The sequence below is a fragment of the Camponotus floridanus genome, unplaced genomic scaffold (assembly GCF_003227725.1).
Source record: "Camponotus floridanus strain SB8 unplaced genomic scaffold, Cflo_v7.5 scaffold52, whole genome shotgun sequence".
NCBI lineage: Eukaryota > Metazoa > Arthropoda > Insecta > Hymenoptera > Formicidae > Camponotus > Camponotus floridanus.
Genome location: NW_020229681.1, coordinates 1,008,689 through 1,027,272, shown reverse-complemented (window position 1 = coordinate 1,027,272; position 18,584 = coordinate 1,008,689). Strand labels below are relative to the sequence as shown.

The 18,584-nt window shown below is 33.3% G+C and overlaps 1 protein-coding gene across 5 annotated transcripts in view; it reads left to right on the top strand.

The window, feature by feature from the left end:
• Positions 1-18,584, top strand: part of LOC105247865 (protein tincar) — a 126,651-nt gene that overhangs the window by 62,881 nt on the left and 45,186 nt on the right. For all 5 annotated transcript variants that reach the window (XM_025412527.1, XM_011252321.2, XM_025412526.1 and 2 more), the window contains one exon: positions 884-928. The gene's annotated coding sequence lies outside the window, so the exon portion shown is untranslated. The remainder of the gene's footprint in view (positions 1-883; positions 929-18,584) is intronic.

Below are 18,584 nucleotides of genomic sequence, written 5' to 3'. Positions count from 1 at the left end.
TGTATGTATAATTTACACGTTTATACTAACAGCTGATATAGAACAAAACACACACATTTTATACTAATTATATTTATAATGTAATAATAAACAGCAATTTTTAAAAAGTTTTAAATCGAGAAATAAATGTTGCAACTTTTAAATAGGCATATTTATTCTAATAAATAATGAATCTAATCTAGAGCTAATATTGTTACACGTTGATGTTTATATTTGATTGAAAAAGGAAATTGTACGAATAAGGCTTGAAATTTCGATTTATTCCTCGAGCAATTCTCGTTTTGTAATTCATCTTCTCGTTAATGTAGATTGCAAGGTAGATACGTACAAGATGGACTTTCGCTTCGTATTTGACTTTTTGGAAAATCAATAACGCCGACCTCCAAAATTGTCCTGCTTAATTTTCCCATCTTCGCTTCACAGATGTTGCGTGCATGTATCGGGTCTATTTGTGAGTTTGCAAGTGCTGAGGCTGTGGAGTAAGGTACTTTAAACTGATTGCGAGTGATGTGTCGGTGTATCATGCTTAACACGACATAGCAATCAACTTGCCATGGCATCCTGGGTTTTGATACTACAACGCAGGGTATATGCGTTCCATCCATGTATGAATATTTACACATTTGACTCAAGAAACATATTTCGTATGTTTCTTGTAATAAGATACGCACGATGTTGTATCAGAGTTAGCAATATGGTATGTACAAACTTTGCGCAATATCTATGCATAGTTAATCTCTGATGTAACTTGATTCTGAAGGGCCATTTATAAAATTACCCCCTTTGGAGAACCGAATATTTTCCAGCCTGTTCTCTCTGCAATTCCGTAAAATAGCTGAGCATGTTCCCTCTTAATCTAATAGAACTTTGCTTTCCGTTTCAGATCTATTTGGTGTCCAATCCTCGTACGAAGACAGTTTGCTACTCGGTAAGTTCATTACCTCGACGAGTTAGATAGATCATATAACATGAGTGTATGTATGTATATATATATATATATATATATATATATATATATATATATATATACAGGGTGATTCATATAATGTGACCGATGTGAATATTAGCTAAAGTTGAAGAACTATGAAAAAATTTCTATATCAAAAGATGTTTGACACAGAGGGGGACATCGTGTGATATAAACAATATTTTTATAGATGAAGGCATTAAGGAGATTTCAAGATCAACTTAATTTTTTTACTCCTATTTTTTATTACGTATTCTTATAGCTTATCTCGAGAACTTTCCAAAACACTATAATAAAGTATTTCTTTATTGAGTACTTTTCGAGTTATGAGGCTTGAAATAATTTCTTTATTTTATAATACATAAACCATACTTTTACGTACAAAATAATGAGAGGAATCAATTGGTGTAAAGAAAACATTACAAACAGGAATCAATTGGTGTAAAGAAAACATACAGTTGTTTTTAAGAAAAAATATGGAATTGTTAACTGCAAATTATATTTTTTTTTTTAACAACTATGTTTTTTTCTTTACACCAATTGATTCCTCTCATTATTTTGTATATAAAAGTATTAAGGTAAGATAATCAAAAAATAAATATTTTACTAGATATTTTATGTTGATAGTTTATATAAAATTAAGAAATTATTTCAAGCCTCATAACTCGAAAAGTACTCATTGAAGAAACTTTATTATAGTGTTTTGGAAAACTCTCGAGATAAGCTATAAGAATACGTAATAAAAAATAGGGAGTTTCATTTAAAAAAATTAAGTTGATTTTGAAATCTCCTTAATGCTTTCATCTACAAAAATATCGTTTGTACCATACGATGTCCCCCTCTGTGTCAAACATCTTTTGGTATAAACAATTTTTCATAGCTCTTCAACTTTAGCTAACATTCATATCGGTCACATTATATGAATCACCTTGTATATATATCCACCCTTCCTTTCCACCATATCGCCGAAGGATGCCAGGACGCGGTCGTATCCCTCGGTAATCATCCGTGCTGTTTCGATCGCGATGAAAATTGCAAGGGACAGACGCATTGCGCAATCGTAATCCGAGAACCGCATACAAACACGCGGTTTCGAATGCCGTAGGTAAGGGTTTCCGCCGCACCGGGGTTCCGCTTCGCGGCTGGAGTCGCATTTCCGGTTTAACCAGCTTGGCTATTTACCGACGCAATCGTTCGGTAACTCGAGCATTGTCGCTCACGGGGAAAATACTCCGGGAAAGTTGTCGAGTCTGACTTTCCCGGCGGAATAGTCGGCTTGTGCGGAGACACGCTCGAATAAGTGCGTACCCACCCCCGCTTGATCGGTTCCCCATCGGTTCGTCTCGTCCGTTTCGATCCCGATTCGATATCACCGCGATCGTGTGCTAAATTGCCTTCCTTATCTGGAGAAATTCCTCGACAAACTTTTAATCTGCTCCCCGCTCAGACCGATTTCCCGAGCTTCAATCGCTTCGCGCATCGCCTCCCTTTCTCTATCGCTCCTCCCTCTCTAATATACTAATGCATGCTCTCCTCGATACTGCACCATCGCCCGATATTCGCGCGAATGCTTTTTATTCCGCGCGAAAACTCAATTAATCTCGAGATGTTCTATTCTTCTTCTTTCTCGCGGAGAAAAATAAAATCCTCCACCGCCTTCTATTTCTTGGCATTCCTTTTCGCCTTGTCATCTTGTGCAACATATTGTCTAGCTCGCTTCTTGCTGAAAATTTTTATGGAGAAGATTATCTTGCACCATAATTTATTTTTAAACATCAAAAATGATAGTTCAATTAATTCTTCGTTAATTGTTTTCTTCCGAAGTTGGATGAGTATTTTACAATCGCTAATTATATTTTCGGTACGCAGTTTTTAATGTCACCATGTGTAAATGCGCGTAATAAATGTGGGCGAACAGCTTGTCCAATAGAAAAGTTACTGTGGTGTCTCTAGCTATTGAGTAATTAACGCGCGTCCGTTGTTGTTGAAATTATCGAGGTGGTTTCCCTTCGGAATCACGCACGTAAAGCCTGCCGACATACCCGAAATGGGCTCCGAGGTTCTAATTTCGGCCAAATCCGTTTTACTCTCCCTACTAGTCCATTTCTTTTCCCTCGTGGCAGTTATATACATCGATTCTTCCCCGACCTGGGTCAGATAATTGCTTTCACTATCGAAACATTGTTGTTTCTTACGAAAATGAATAGTTAGTTTCTTTATCTCCATAAAAGAAACTTATTAATATTCATGACGATTCATTAGAAATTTACAGAATTAAAATTGTGTGTTAGATAATTTTTATCTGTGTGTATAATGTAACATAATTTTTTTTTATTTTTTTTCTCAAAAAATTGGTGGCCATTTTTGCTAATTTATATTCGACACTATATTTTTAAAATACGTCTCTCTTCCGAGAGTTAATTGAATCATTTGGATGTTTTTGATGTTTCATCATATAAACTATAGCGAGAGATATAGCAGAGAAAAACGACCGAACTTTGTCTATTAAGGGAACTTGGGACTCGATGTAAGTACATAAGCACGTAACCTCTTCGTACTTCCAACTACGTCGCAATTACATATTTCTTAATGCATACGACGTACGTGCGTAGGATACGCTTTTACTTACTAATAATGCCATGAGGTTGCAAAAAGAAAATCACGTTTGCAAAAGGATATTTATATTTTATATGCTACTGTTGCTATTATTAACTTTATATCGGTGCAGTATTTTCTTCAAAAAAGATCTTATATCGATATTCATATTAATATGTATTCATATTAACAATAATCATAACGATTATTTTGATGATGATTTTTTTTAAACATGCATTCTGCATATTTTATGAAATGAAATTCGAGGAAATCGATTATACACAGTAAAAAATGGTGCGTTCATATGTTAAAATTTTCTTGTGTTACCACGTTTTGATTGGTTTAATGTAAAATTAACATACAACTTATATGTTATTATTTTTCATGTATTACATTTATGTCAACTTCATAACTTAACATTTTGTATATATCTCTTAGAAATGAAATATTATTTTGAGTATGTTTAACATAATCATTTTAAACAATCAACATGTCTCAAGATCAGTTTAACATTTTAAGAAAAAGTTAAAGTGAATTTAAAAAAAAAATAATCGAACTTTAACATACAAAATAATCAAATTTACTAAAATCAAATGTTTCTATTACGAATAATTTAAATTAAAATAATTATTATTATATGTTAATGTCCTACAACAATTCTTACGAGTTATTGCCATTGTTACTTTTACATTACACTTAAAGTCACGATAATAAAAATAAATGTAAAGTATTGTATCAATTTAACATTTTTAGTTTGTCAATAGTAACGAATGAGTTATTTTAACTTAAAATTTAGAGTGAAATTTAGACTTTCTGGAATATGTGAAAAATGTTGTAATTAACATTTTATTTTTTACTGTGTATACTTATTTTTGTTTTATCGAATTTTTGTTTTAAATTCAATGGCAATTTTTATCTCTCCAATTTTTACTTATGGGGAAACATTTATTTAAGCGGAAAAAATACGGTCTTCGTAAACGGAACGGTTTTCCATTTTCTAGTGCGTGATAATGATAAAACGTCGGTCCCTTTTTTGGCAAACATTATTTTCTTTCGAGTTCAAGATTCTGTAAAAATGGCGCGAGGGTCACATGGCCGTATTACCTAGGGTTCTCCTGTTACTCTCTTGGGAATCTAAGACAAGCAGCTCAAGTGCTTGCGGGGCAATATGGCAGCAGCAGTCGTGAAACATTTGCTCCCTTAATCTAACGTAAGACGGCGCCTGAGGCGGATTATTGAATTGTGAAAACTGTTCTTTTCGGTAACAATGCGTCTATTTGCGAGATAATATCTTTCTAAAAATAAAAGAAAGCATTGTCAAGCCGCTTAATTATTTCGCCAAATTGTTTCTCGGATATTTTATTATATATTGTAAGAGATTATCGTGTATTTTGCTGTTCAAAATATATAATCGTATAATATTATAACTCGTATTTATGTGTTTAAAATAATACGAATTTTCAGGCTAGAAAAAAGAGAAAAATGTTGTAATAATAACATTGATGATAATTACTGAGGAGAGCTTAAACAATTTTTATCGTTTCTCTATGATGCAAACTATAAATCAAGCGTACTTACTAGATTGCTAGACTTATCATCTCGGGAAAATATCGCGCAATATATTCCTCTTATCAGTATCTTCTTCGTTAATGCGTTCTGGAATCTGTTTTTATCAGATAATTATTCAAGAAACTTTTAGATGAAAAGATATAGATATGACGGTGATGCGATGACGTAATGCTTTATTTTTTTAAATTTACAAATTTACAATATTGCGCATACATGGTAACCAGACTTATCGCGAATATTTAGCATTTTCTAGAATCAGAGCAGAAAATAGAGCCTGTGTCTTCGCGCCCGCCCGAACATGAATCATTTCCGTAGTTATACGACATCCAATATTATCGGATGTTCCGTGATGCGGAAAATATTGTCGACGCAGATGCGCCATTATGCGGGCGAGAAATAAGATGCGCCCGAGATCGGTTGATCTACGGACCCCTCGAACATCGTACAGTTTCTGGGGAAAGAGACAGCTAGGTCTAGCACGTCTTATCCACCCCCATAGAAAAGGTCCCGTCTTTCCGGTCGGCGATCGCGGCGAAGTAGAGAACTCCCTATTCACTCCGTCTACCCATCCTCGCATCTTTTCTCTCACCATCGGAGAAATCGATTTTCCTCCGCCTAGGGGAACGACACGGTCCTCACGAAATAGCTAGTCGCATTTATTCTAACGACTCCCAGCAGAGTCGACGAATGCTATCGAACGAAACGATACAGTACGTAGTTTCTAGATTTTAGGGCTAACAGTATGTAGAAATATATCGTGATCTATTTGCGTGTGTGTGTCGTGCCATATAAATCGTAAAGTGACAAGCGAAAAGTTTTGGATCTCTATAAGTGAGCTGTCTCTCTTCTTGATTACTTATTAATAGCAGAAATTTTTTAACAAATATCTGCTCTGTTTATATATATTTCTAAAAATATATATTTGAAAATGATACATTTTTTATAATTGAACTGAAAAAGATAAAATTTAATAATGATTTTAATCGTACAATGTATATTTATTTGTTAGAATTAATAATATTTTAGATAACATGATATGAAATGTATTTGCTATTTTGTTTTTACTAAAAGTACACGTTTTTCTCTGAAGTAACTTCCATGATTGATAGCATTTTTTATTCGGTTGGTACATTTTGTAGCAACTTGCTATCAATTAAAAAGATAAACACTGACAGCTCTTGCATTCATGAACAAGAAGTTTGAGAGAGTTTACTCGTTGAAATCGATTTTCTTGAGATTAGGGGAATGACCTGTCTTTTACGAGATAGTATGAGACCTAAAAACATTTATTTTTATGGCGCCGAAGGCGAGTAGACGATGAAATAAACATATAATAATGATTCAATATTGGGGGAAGAGCTCCGACGAGGGCTCTTAAGCTATTCGCTCGAAAGATTTGAAGAAGCAAAGAAGATACATCTTTATTATGTAAAATGTACTTTAGACATCAAATATATCAGTGATCGAAATTTGTTTTTCTCGTTATTAATGGAATGTTTGATCTTATAAGCATCAAAAGAATATATTAGAGATTAGAGAAAGATCACTGGGAGATAGAAAATTAACATAAATATTATAAAATACTAAATAAAAATTACGCAAAATTAGAAATTAATATAAATATTAGTTTTTTTTATTCAAGTAATATTATATTAATTTATTTGATTTATGTTATTTTGTATTTATGCATATTATATTTTTTATTATATTGATTATGTTGATGAAAAATGAATTGTTCAAATTAAAAAAAAAATTCTCACTTTCTCAGACCTTTAGAACGAATTTTCGTTATCATGGATATCCTAGACATATCCTGTCGGCACCTTAGACATACTTTTCTATAGGTAGAATTTCCATCTCGTGCATGTCACTCGTCGAGAGGAGTCGTAATTCAGACTTCCAGATCGATTTCCTCGAGATTAGAGTCTGCTAAGCCGGTGTCCCAGTTGCATTTTTTTACGAGAAATAAGATACAGCATAAGTTCTAATAATTTTCAATGCACGCTACATTGCCGTTTTTATTAAGATGGATCTTCTCGAGAAACATCGTTTGCGCCGAAAATTGTTTTTTCCAAGCCCTCGTTATTACGAGAAGAAATATTTGCTCGCAAACTTTGGCTCTTTTATTCGCAAGGCGAATAGTTTTAAATGTTTGTCATGTATACTCTGTTTGGCAAGCGACTCTTGGTAAGGATAACGATAGCGATATGAATTGCATGGCCTTTGTAATATTCTCCTCATTGCATGCTGTTGATATAACGACAGACACATCTTTTATTTATGGAGAATTGTTTATCTTTGCTTACTCTGATAACTCTCTCTTTATTGCTCGGGTAAGACGCGTTTATTATTCCGAATACCTGACGAAAGCAGACCTTGTGCGGCTTGAGGGGATCTCGTGTCATTATGAAAATTAAAGCAATCGTTAAATATTGAATGACATTTGGTACGACTTGTATATCCGTCTGCGGAAATACAATGGAATAATACGAAGCGCTAGGCTGCATTTCTACGAGGGTGTCGTAACAGTCGATGACATTATTGCGTTCCATTTGGTCCACGGGGTCGTAGGATACGGGAAATGGACACTTTCTCTATCAGGCAAGAATGTATTCTCGAATGCGATACTACGCTCGATTTGTTACGCGGCAGTAACTTCTCGCTGAAACGAGATTGGTGTAGCGAGAACCGTATTACGTCCGATACCTTTCCTTTCTCTCTCTCTCTCTTTCTGGCAGGAATATTTATTAAGATGTTATTTATAAACGTCAAAGTATCGTCCAGATAAAGCGTCTCTTCGTTTACATCGTAACTCGTGTTACAAGGTACTAGCAAATCGCGATAATATGCAATTTCCTCCTCTGCACTGAAAAAAAAAATTTGGTTGCATTAATTAGAAATCTGGTAGGTTCAACCAGTATGTCTGTTGGAAAATGGACGAATCAGAATTCCTTTAGGAATTACCAGATGAGTGCACAGAAAAAAATAAGTGTCAAATCAAAACTTATATATTGTACTTAAATTAAACGCGTTCTTTGTTTCCTATATACGCAACAATTTATAATCTTTTTAGAAGAATTTAATAATTTTAAATTTTAACAATATTATAATCTTATTTTAATATTGTAACTGTCCTCCTCAAGAGTATATAATTATTTAATTCCACTTGAAGAAAATTATAATCTTTGATTTAAAAATGTTATTTTCTGTCTAACATTATTTCCTTTCCATTCAAGAAAATAAATCTTAAATCATAAGAATATATTTTTCTCGATTAAATTATATAAAATGGCTTCATTCAAGTAAGCAATTATTTAAGCAATTATATTTTTCTTTAATTAACGCAATATAATCTCATTTCAAGATTTCCATGTTAAAACTAAATATATTTTCAAAACAAGAATGTCCTTTTTTCTGTGTATGATTAATTTCCTGTTAAATTTATCAAATTTTCTTGGTAATAATATTAAACTTACAATAAAAATAGCGTCATTGTATCCATGTTTAGAAGTTTTATAGATCCAAATAGAAAATACTAACTAAATTCTTGTAGTAAAATCTATTAAACGTTCTAGTTATAAGAAATCTAATCTTATTGTGAAAACTAGAAATTCTGTTTGGTTTAATCAAAATGCTTCTATCAGATATGTCTTGTTGATACAATCAAATTTTTTTCAGTGTACGATTGATTGCATTTCGAGTATAATATTCAACAGCAAACAGTATCGATTATTTCCAATACGTTCAATTGTTGAGATCCACGATAGCGTCGATCCAAAAGCAGTAACGTTTTTTTTCCGATCTAAATATCCATCTTAATTGATGAGGGTAGACGAAAGCAATTACGATGAGCATTGACGATTCCCGCTGTCGGACAGAGAATTATGCGGACGGACGGACGCTGTTTCGCGCGCAAACGTTAAAATTAAATACGCTCGCAATTAATCCCGCATTTATGAGGTCGTCGCGGGATATCGAAGGGGTCACGCGGCTATGCGACGCGGAAAGCGTCGAGAGAGAGGACAGAGGGAGAGAGGGTGAAAATTGTGTACACCTATATCCCAGGGTGAGGGATGTTCTGTATCCATGGTGACACGCTGACTCATAGGACGGACCACTGATGCCGGAAGAAGATGGTGCGTGGGAGTCGGGTGGAAAATCCTTGGAAGGATTCCTTGCAGCTTGTGATCTATTATTCCGCACCAAGGGCGCGGGTGACTGTGATCCGTGCAATGACCTTGGCAATGTCCTATAACCTCGAGAAAACTACATCACAACATGAGGGGAGAGTGTTCTCTTTGCCTCTGGAGCTGAATCCTACCTTTTATAACTCGGCATAAGGATACGTCATTTTTCGAGTATAAGAAATGATGCTACGTAAAGAGATATGTGACTTATATTTGTTAGCTCTTTGCAAAATTGTATTATCATTTATAGTTGCCTTTTAATTTAGAACTTCTACCTAAAGGGATCAGAGTAATTGTGAAGAGACGACAGAAATTTCAAAGTATCATAAAAATTTAAAATATTAAAATTAAAAGTTTAATATAAATTTAAAATATTAATATTAAAAGTTTAAAATATCATATTTCATGTTTTTCGCTCATTCTTTTGTGAAAATTTTTCTGTTGTAAATTATGACATTTGCAAGAACAAAAATATATTCTACAACTTATGCACAAAGCTAAATTGCATCGACTTTTTTCGTCGACAAAAAAAAACACTTTGATATAATAAATTTAAAAAGCTCCAACTTTTCACACGAAATGTCAAAACGTGCATTAATAATAACTGTCAAAATTTAGAGATATTTAGATTACGATTTTTACGATACCTCGAAGTGAAAACAGAATTTTTGAAATAATAATAATAGCTATTTTTAAAAAATCTTAATTAAAAAACAGCTGGAAAGAGAGCAATTGTCATTTACAAATGCATTGTCGACAAATGTCTGCATTATATTTGCAGTATATTTTTTGCAATAAGCTATACATACTTTTTGAATATGTGTATTACCTATTACATGAGACGGATGCGAACAAAAAAAAGAAGGAGGATGATAGAAGGTGGCCTTAAAGTTGGAGATTCTTTCGGTAGCGACGTAACGAAGACAAAGTACTGTGCCTTGAAGGGGATCTTGTCTGATCTCCACAGTCACGCGAGGTATGTACTAACGATTTGGAAAATACATCTTCGTTGCATTTTATGAAGAGTGATAATCTACAGGGAAGCGGTCAATTTTCCCTGTCAATTAATTGCAAATGAATTATTATATAAACATTGAGGTAGCACTCATTTTATTACTTCCTCTTTCTAATATATTTACAAATTTTTTACATCATTTTTCTGTGACAAGAGTAGTAAAATATTATATTTAAAAATAATACAGAATCATAAAAATTGATAAAATTTCAATAATTGTCAACTGTAAAGAAAATTTCTAATATTAAATATCTCGTGATTTAAAGACGTTATCTTCAATATATTTCCTTTATAATCAATATATGTTTTATTGTTATAAATTAATTTATTTATTTATTGTTATAAATTAATAAATCGTTAAAATCATATTATTCGATAAAGCATCTATTACTTTCGGTTGAGAGAAATGCTTTTGCAGTAAATAGAGCATAAGTTCAATGAGGCTGATCATCTCCGACGAGAATGGAGGTTTTAATCTGCCTTTACTGAATGTCCTTTTTGCAAAATCTGGAACACCAATAGGGGAATTATTACACAATACAATGGATACAGACCACAAATACGACCACGCTTTGCTAAAACAAAAGAGGGAAATACGAGTACGGCATCAAAAGGCTCGCGTATTTTTGTTCTCGGCAGTTCTCTCGAGTTTTGCCGTTTTGAAAGTTTTTGAGGTATCGAAGCGGCGGATATTCTTCTGTTATTCTCCTTACCAAAATAATGCTGGACGGCATGAAACGGAACAGAAATTCTACTTAAATAATAATCGGAAAAGCTCCACCTGTTCACTTTCAAGAAGAAAGAATAAAATATAGAAACACACAAAGAGAAAGTTTGATATGTCAAACTAAGAGCGCCTGTTTCCAGCATCAAGATTGCTTTGTTTTTATATTATCCATTAGGCTCATACAAATATCATGTATTATGAGATTTGATTATAGTGATATTAAACTTGGCAAGTGCATTAATTAGAGAAATTATTATATCAACATGACAATAATAAGATTTATATCAAAAGTAATCTTGAAAATGTAATATAAAATAATCTTCTGCTTCTATTAGAAATTTTGTCAACATTCGAAAATATTGTATTTCTCCTCGTGCACTGTTATATTTTTTCTACTATCAATTTTTTACTTTTGTCATTACTGATAAAGATACATGAATCGCTGAGGATGTAGTCCAGATTGTTCTTGACGACAAAGAATAGAGATTCTTATCCACATTAAGAACATGTACGTAATAAAAGCAAGGGAAGGAGATCTTAGAGATTACGTGAAGAAACGAAAGACGCACTGACGGTGGATTTATATCATTTCTTCAGGATTCCAGGCTTTGATACAAGAGAGGATTTTATTATTTCGTAAAAGCCGTTGGCGACGAAAAGAAAATCCACGTGCCATTCGAAGAAGACGATGTGAAGGAGCTTTCGGATCATCCTATCATTAAGAAAGTTACACAAAAAGCTTACTATATAAAAAGCGATCTGTTCGCTCATTTTAAATATACATGTGCATGGGTGGGTAAATCTTAAAAATATAATATATACAAATATTATAGATTACGTGTAGTTATTATATCATACTTAAAAAAAAAATAAATTTTATGCAAATGAAAATATGTAAATATAACAAAATAATCTTAGTATCACACGAATAACGTATTTAAAATCTTAATCCTATATGTATATTTAAAATTTACATGTAAAAAAATTCCATATTTAAATTCACACTTAAGATTTTATCTGAATTGAACGCAGACAATTAACACTTTTATTAAGTCTAAAAATCTCTACATTTTAATCCTTAAATCTCGAGGTCCTCGTCGACGCGGAATCATTTCTATAGAGTGTGATGACTTCTGGGCATCTTTCAGAAGCGGAAAGGCAATTCGAGCGCCGACATTTAATCCGGGTGCGTTTGTCACGCGTGTCACGCACTTTCCAGCCCCTCACGTTCCGGCAATTCCCTCTCGTAATGTTCAAGATCCTAGGAGGTTGCCCTCTTTCCTTGCTATGCCACTGCTAGCAAGGTTCTTCTTCCTCCTCCTCGTCATTCCGCCTCTCTGCCACCTTAGCTTATTCACGTGGGTGACAGAGCGTGGTGAAGAGACGTAGCACGTCACAAAAGAGGGATAAACGTTTAACCCTTCCCGCGCGCGCGAACTTCAGCTTGGGACTTGAAATTTTGTGGAAAACGAGCCACGCATTTCGAAAGGACGATTTCCCATTCACCACCCCACGTTCCAGAGAGGGTGACGCAGATTTCGCGATGTTTAGGGCCAATTCTTTCACAAGGGTACGTCGCGATATGCCGAAAGTAATACGGTTCTCTTTTCGCTTTGCATTTCAAGTGCCTGAAAGAACGTCGCGCTGAAGAAAATTGAAATCTGAAGTCCTAGTGTTATAGAATTTCAATTATTCGAGGCTCAAGAAAGAAAGAAAGATTAATCAAACGCTTATCGTTAATCCATTTATTTGAAAAATCTGACTTGTGCAAAAAATTTCTCATTTTTCACTTAATTATTTTAATTATATTTGACAGGATAAAATAATGTAAATTTTACACGAAGGTAAAACATTTTTACTTCAAAAATTTAATTTCTATTATATAATTTACATCAGACTGATTTTAATTTAATTTGATTTAATTAGAGCACGCGAGAATTCTTCGCCAATGCCTCGAAATTCGCGACTATCGCTATTTTACGCTTTCCTCGCTGAATGATTTATTCGGAATGACCGAAAGTGAGGCGAATTCGCTTTCAGCTACCTACAAGTTTTCTCCTTCGTGCAAACACACGCGACTCGCACGCACGATCAATCATCATTCCGCGCTTTCCCTTCCGTGCGAACTCCTTTCTGCCTCTCCCTCTCCCCCTGACATGTCGAAAACTACAATTACCCGCGTGCGTGGACTTGCATTCGAAGCGAGCTCGCGCTTCCACGGGGTGAGTATCCGAAGATACATTGACGTCGCGGTAAAAGGTTGGAATGTCCCCGGAAAATCGCGCAGACTTTCGAGGAAAATAGATCGACATTTTACGTGTCTACCTATCAACCTACGGAAGGAAGAAGGAGCTCCCTCGCGGGTCTCTTCCGGGTTATCTATCTCGTGGAAATCGATCTGATCGGGACAAAGGGGGAGGTCCTCCCCCGCGTCCTCGGAGAAGGCGGGGACGAGTCGTAATGAATCATCGTTTTAATCCCCAACGGATAATCCATCGATGACGAGAGAGAGACCGCGTCGCAATTTTATAATCAATTAAGAAAGGGCCGTGGAGAGCGACGCCTTTCGTGGTCGCAGGAACGAGGAGAGGAGAATCGATAGGATGGAAGTAAACGAAGAATCCCTTGCTAATGAGTCCATCAGTGGCTGCGTGAGATGGGTTTAAATGAAGCGCATCTGAAACTAGAGTCTACGCCTCCATGTTTTACGCGTGGAATACAGAAACTGCTACTTTATATAATAACTTATATAATAACTTAAGGGATGATTAATGAAAGGCGAAGGAGGAGTAAATTCGTTATTGTTCGTCTATTTAGAGGTTCGTCTAGTAGTTTAGATACCTTATATACCTTATATACCTTATATATTATATGCAAATTTACCTCTCTTTGATTAAGTGTAGGCAACTAATGTTAATCTTGCTTTGAATTGGAACGTCGTTTCAAAGACAACGATATTGTTTGTGAAATTAATTTAGAAACGTAACATATTAGACGCAAATAACGTACACAGTAAACAATTTTGTGTCAAATTTAACATATTTCACATGTCCCAATTCTAATTTTAATGTTAATTTAACAGAAGGCAAGTATGTAAATAAATAACACAAGTAATATGTTTAAAAATTAACACAAAAGTGTAACACTTAAACTTTATCTGGAAATAAAGTTTATGTTAAATTAACATATTTATAATGTTAAATTTAATTAAAAGAAAATGAAAAGAATATTCTTACATTTTTATGATAAATAACAGTAGAGATATGTCGATTTAACATAAACTGTTATAAATATAACATATGGAACTGTTATAGAGAGAAAAATAACACAACTTATTTGTTCATTTTAACATATAATATATTTTATATTTCATCAAAAATTCGTGCATTTACATATTAATTGTGTTGTTTTAATTCTTAGAAACGGTGAATATTAACTCAACGCAGAAATGTTAAAATAACGCAATGATAATATGTTACATTAACATAAGAATATGTTAAAAATTTAACACAAAAATTTTTACACGAGAAAATTTTAACAGAAATACAAAATGCCTTTTATCGTGTACAATGTTTGATAAAAATGATGAAAATATTTGCATGTTTTATCATGTATATTTCTCGCTTTTTTCTTTGTAATCCACTTTAACGTGACGCAATTTTTTTTACCGCGTGATATATGCACATCTATTCTACAGACCATCATGGTGTTCATAAATTAGATGCTTCTTCAAGTACTTTGCATAGTCGGCTTTCATGTTCCTTTTAACATTTTTATTTGCTCGCAGGCAATCATCTTTACTATATTTCCTGTGGTTTAATAATACGGCTCTTTACATTATATTTGAATTTTCGAGAGGAATTTGCTACAAGATGAATATGTAAGACTTTAAAAATTACATTTTTTCGAACAACTCGGATACAAGCTGTTTAAAAATCAAAGCTGTTTAAATATCAAACCTGTTTAAATATCAACTCAGTTGCTATTTTATTATCTTACAAATGTACATCTATTCCAGATAGTCTATGTTGTGTAACGTATGGCTTACCTTGCTTTTATCACGATTTTTTCCGTCATGTAACTATTGTCTTGAAAGCATACAAAGCAACTTAGCGCTTATCAGTAATGTCAAACGATCTAAAATCGCGAACTGCGCAAATATGTCACGCTAAGATTGCTTATCATATTCAAGGAAATTTTATTAGATCGATTTCGGAAACAGATCGTATCCCAACTTTGTTTGATCGCGATGCAAAGTTTTCTCAGAGTCCGCAACACGACTTACAACTATAATTGCTGCTCGCAATTAATTGCAGCGAGATTGTAAACAGACGTATAACAGAAAAATTGTATCCGCAACAGCTTGGCAATTAATTGCATATTAATTGCATTAATGAAACATGTCCTAGTTTATGCAAGAATCGCGCATGATTTTTTCCTCTTGACGATGTAACTTATTAAAATGTCAATCAATTTGATATAATAATAAGCAAGTGTTTGTAACATTATGACATGTTTTCGTAATTCGAGATAAAAGTTTTTTAAACTTGTATCACTCCCAAAATATTTTTAGACAACGAGTATAATTAAAACAATATAAATTAAAGTTATATACGCAATAATTTTTCGAAATTTATTAATATTAATATTAATCCAGATGATTTAAATACATGATGCAATGCATGTATATTTTGTTCGTTACATCATCCTTAACATAAAAATTTCAAAGTGACGTTTTAAAATGACGTTTGAAAAAATTAAAAGAAATTATCAGTGAGAGTAACATCTCAATAAATGAATTTATAAATAAATTATTTTATAAATTAATTTATAAATAAAATACAAGAGATTTATAATGTCAAGATATTAAACAGTATTTTACGAAGAGTAACATCTCAGTAAATAAATGTATAAATAAATCATTTTATAAATTAATTTATAAATAAATTACAAGAAATTTAAAATGTCAAGATATTAAAAAAATATTTTACGAACGCGAGGAAATGATGATACATACGTTGCCGGATGCGAAATAAAAATACAATCATAATGTTATCCAAGTATCCTATAGACACGAGAATGATACTTTGACTGGTTAATAGTCAACGTCAGGATTGTATTTCGCAGGAAACGCGTTGTAGCTGCTTCGATAACAATATTGGCTAGTTAATAATGTCCAGACAGACGGACTTGTCTCGCAGCGATATTCCGCGCATTTATCGCACACGGCGTGTGTAGCTGTCTCCAGTTTTAGAACGCGATAGCGAACGTCACGTTATATGGTGACACTTCCTTACAGTGATTTATGATACAATTAGATACGAATTGAAAGGCGTAAAGATATTATGAGTCGTAGAAACAATATGATACATATCTCAATCGACGACATTAATTCGATTTTAAAAGCAAATGGATTATTTTCGGTGCCAGTGCGTGCTATGATTTAAGTAATTTTTATACTCAATTATTTATAATTGAATATCTCGAAGAAATTAGGACACTATTTCGAGGAATTTCCTGTTCACCGCCCGTCAATTTGCGACGAGATTTATTTATCAAGCGTTAGCGAACGAATCATCGCGTGTTTCATCGGGTGATTCATCGTATCCGGAATCACGCGACTAACACATATCTCCGCAAACAGAGACTTGAAGATACAACTCAATAGGCGACCCTCGCAAAACAAGTATCGCCCGATTAGAGCACTTGTAATCGTGTTACTCGTTGTTAGCTTGCGGAACGGACCGTCTGTTGTCGAGGATGTATGCGGATTCACGTGACCTGATCCGTGTTTCATCGGTATGCATCGACGTCTAATATTTGCAAGCTCGTCTCCAGGTTTCCCGCGATGTCAAACACCAGGCGAGACGATGAACTTTATCGACGTCGAATCTGCACTGAGAAAAAAATCTGGTTGCATTAATTAGAATTCTGGTAGATGCAACCAGTATGTCTGTTGGAAAATGAACGAACCAGAATTCTTGTAGGAATTATCAGATGAATTACTTGATTGATTTCTTTCTGTTAAATTTACCAAATTTTCTGGTTAATGATACTAAACTTCCCAGCACCAAATCGTTTAAAATTTTTTCCATCTAATCTCAGAAGTCTGTTTAACATTCTAAATTCCAACAAGATTATTGGATAAATCCAATTCAGATTATTGAATAAATTATTTTAAATTCAGTTTGTTAGAAATTAAACTGATAAACAGTGATGCAAGAAGAGGGTACAGCTCAAACACACACAATCAGAGAGCTAGTGTCCTCTTTCTGGCACTACTGCTCGTAAGAGAAAAAAAATATACTTTGGATTTAATGTTAATACTAGTTCTTTATACACATTTCATGGCAAATATTGAATACGAGTTAAGTTAAGAGTGGCTCGCCGCCTAGAGGCAAGCAAAGAAATAAATGTAACAAGAAATTTTATAGATCCAACCAGAAAATACTAACCAAATCCTTATAGTAAAATCTATTAAACGTTCTAGTTATAAAAAATCGAGTCTTACCACGATAACTAGAAATTCTTGTTTGATTTAATCAAAATGCCTTCATTCATATACGTCTTAGTACAACGATTTTTCTCAGTGTAGGAATAATGCACTGAGAAAAAAATCTAATTGCATTAATTAGAAATCTTGTAGATTTAATCAGTATGTCTGTTAAAAAATGGACGAATCAGAATTCCTTTAGGAATTACCACAGGAGTATGGATTAATTTCTTTTTGTTAAATTTACCAAATTTTCTGGGTAATAATACTAAATTTACAAAAAAAATGGCATCACTGTGTCCATGTTGTTAATATAAAGAGAAGTTTTATAGATCCAACTAGAAAATCCTTGTAGTAAATTCTATTAAACGTTCTAGTTATAAAAAAATCAAGTCTTATCACGATAACTAGAAATTCTTGTTTGATTTAATCAAAATGCCTTCATTCATATACGTCTTAGTACAATCAAACGATTTTTCTCAGTGTAGGAATAATGCAGTGAGAAAAAAATCTGATTGCATTAATTAGAAATCTTGTAGATTTAATCAGTATGTCTGTTAAAAAATGGACGAATCAGAATTCCTTTAGGAATTACCACAGGAGTATGATTAATTTCTTCGTGTTAAATTTACCAAATTTTCTGGGTAATAATACTAAATTTACAACAAAAAAATGGCATCACTGTGTCCATGTTTAGTTAATATAAAGAGAAGTTTTATAGATCCAACTAGAAAATCCTTGTAGTAAATTCTATTAAACGTTCTAGTTATAAAAAAATCAAGTCTTATCACGATAACTAGAAATTCTTGTTTGATTTAATCAAAATGCCTTCATTCATATACGTCTTAGTACAATCAAACGATTTTTCTCAGTGTAGGAATAATGCAGTGAGAAAAAAATCTGATTGCATTAATTAGAAATCTTGTAGATTTAATCAGTATGTCTGTTAAAAAATGGACGAATCAGAATTCCTTTAGGAATTACCACAGGAGTATGATTAATTTCTTCGTGTTAAATTTACCAAATTTTCT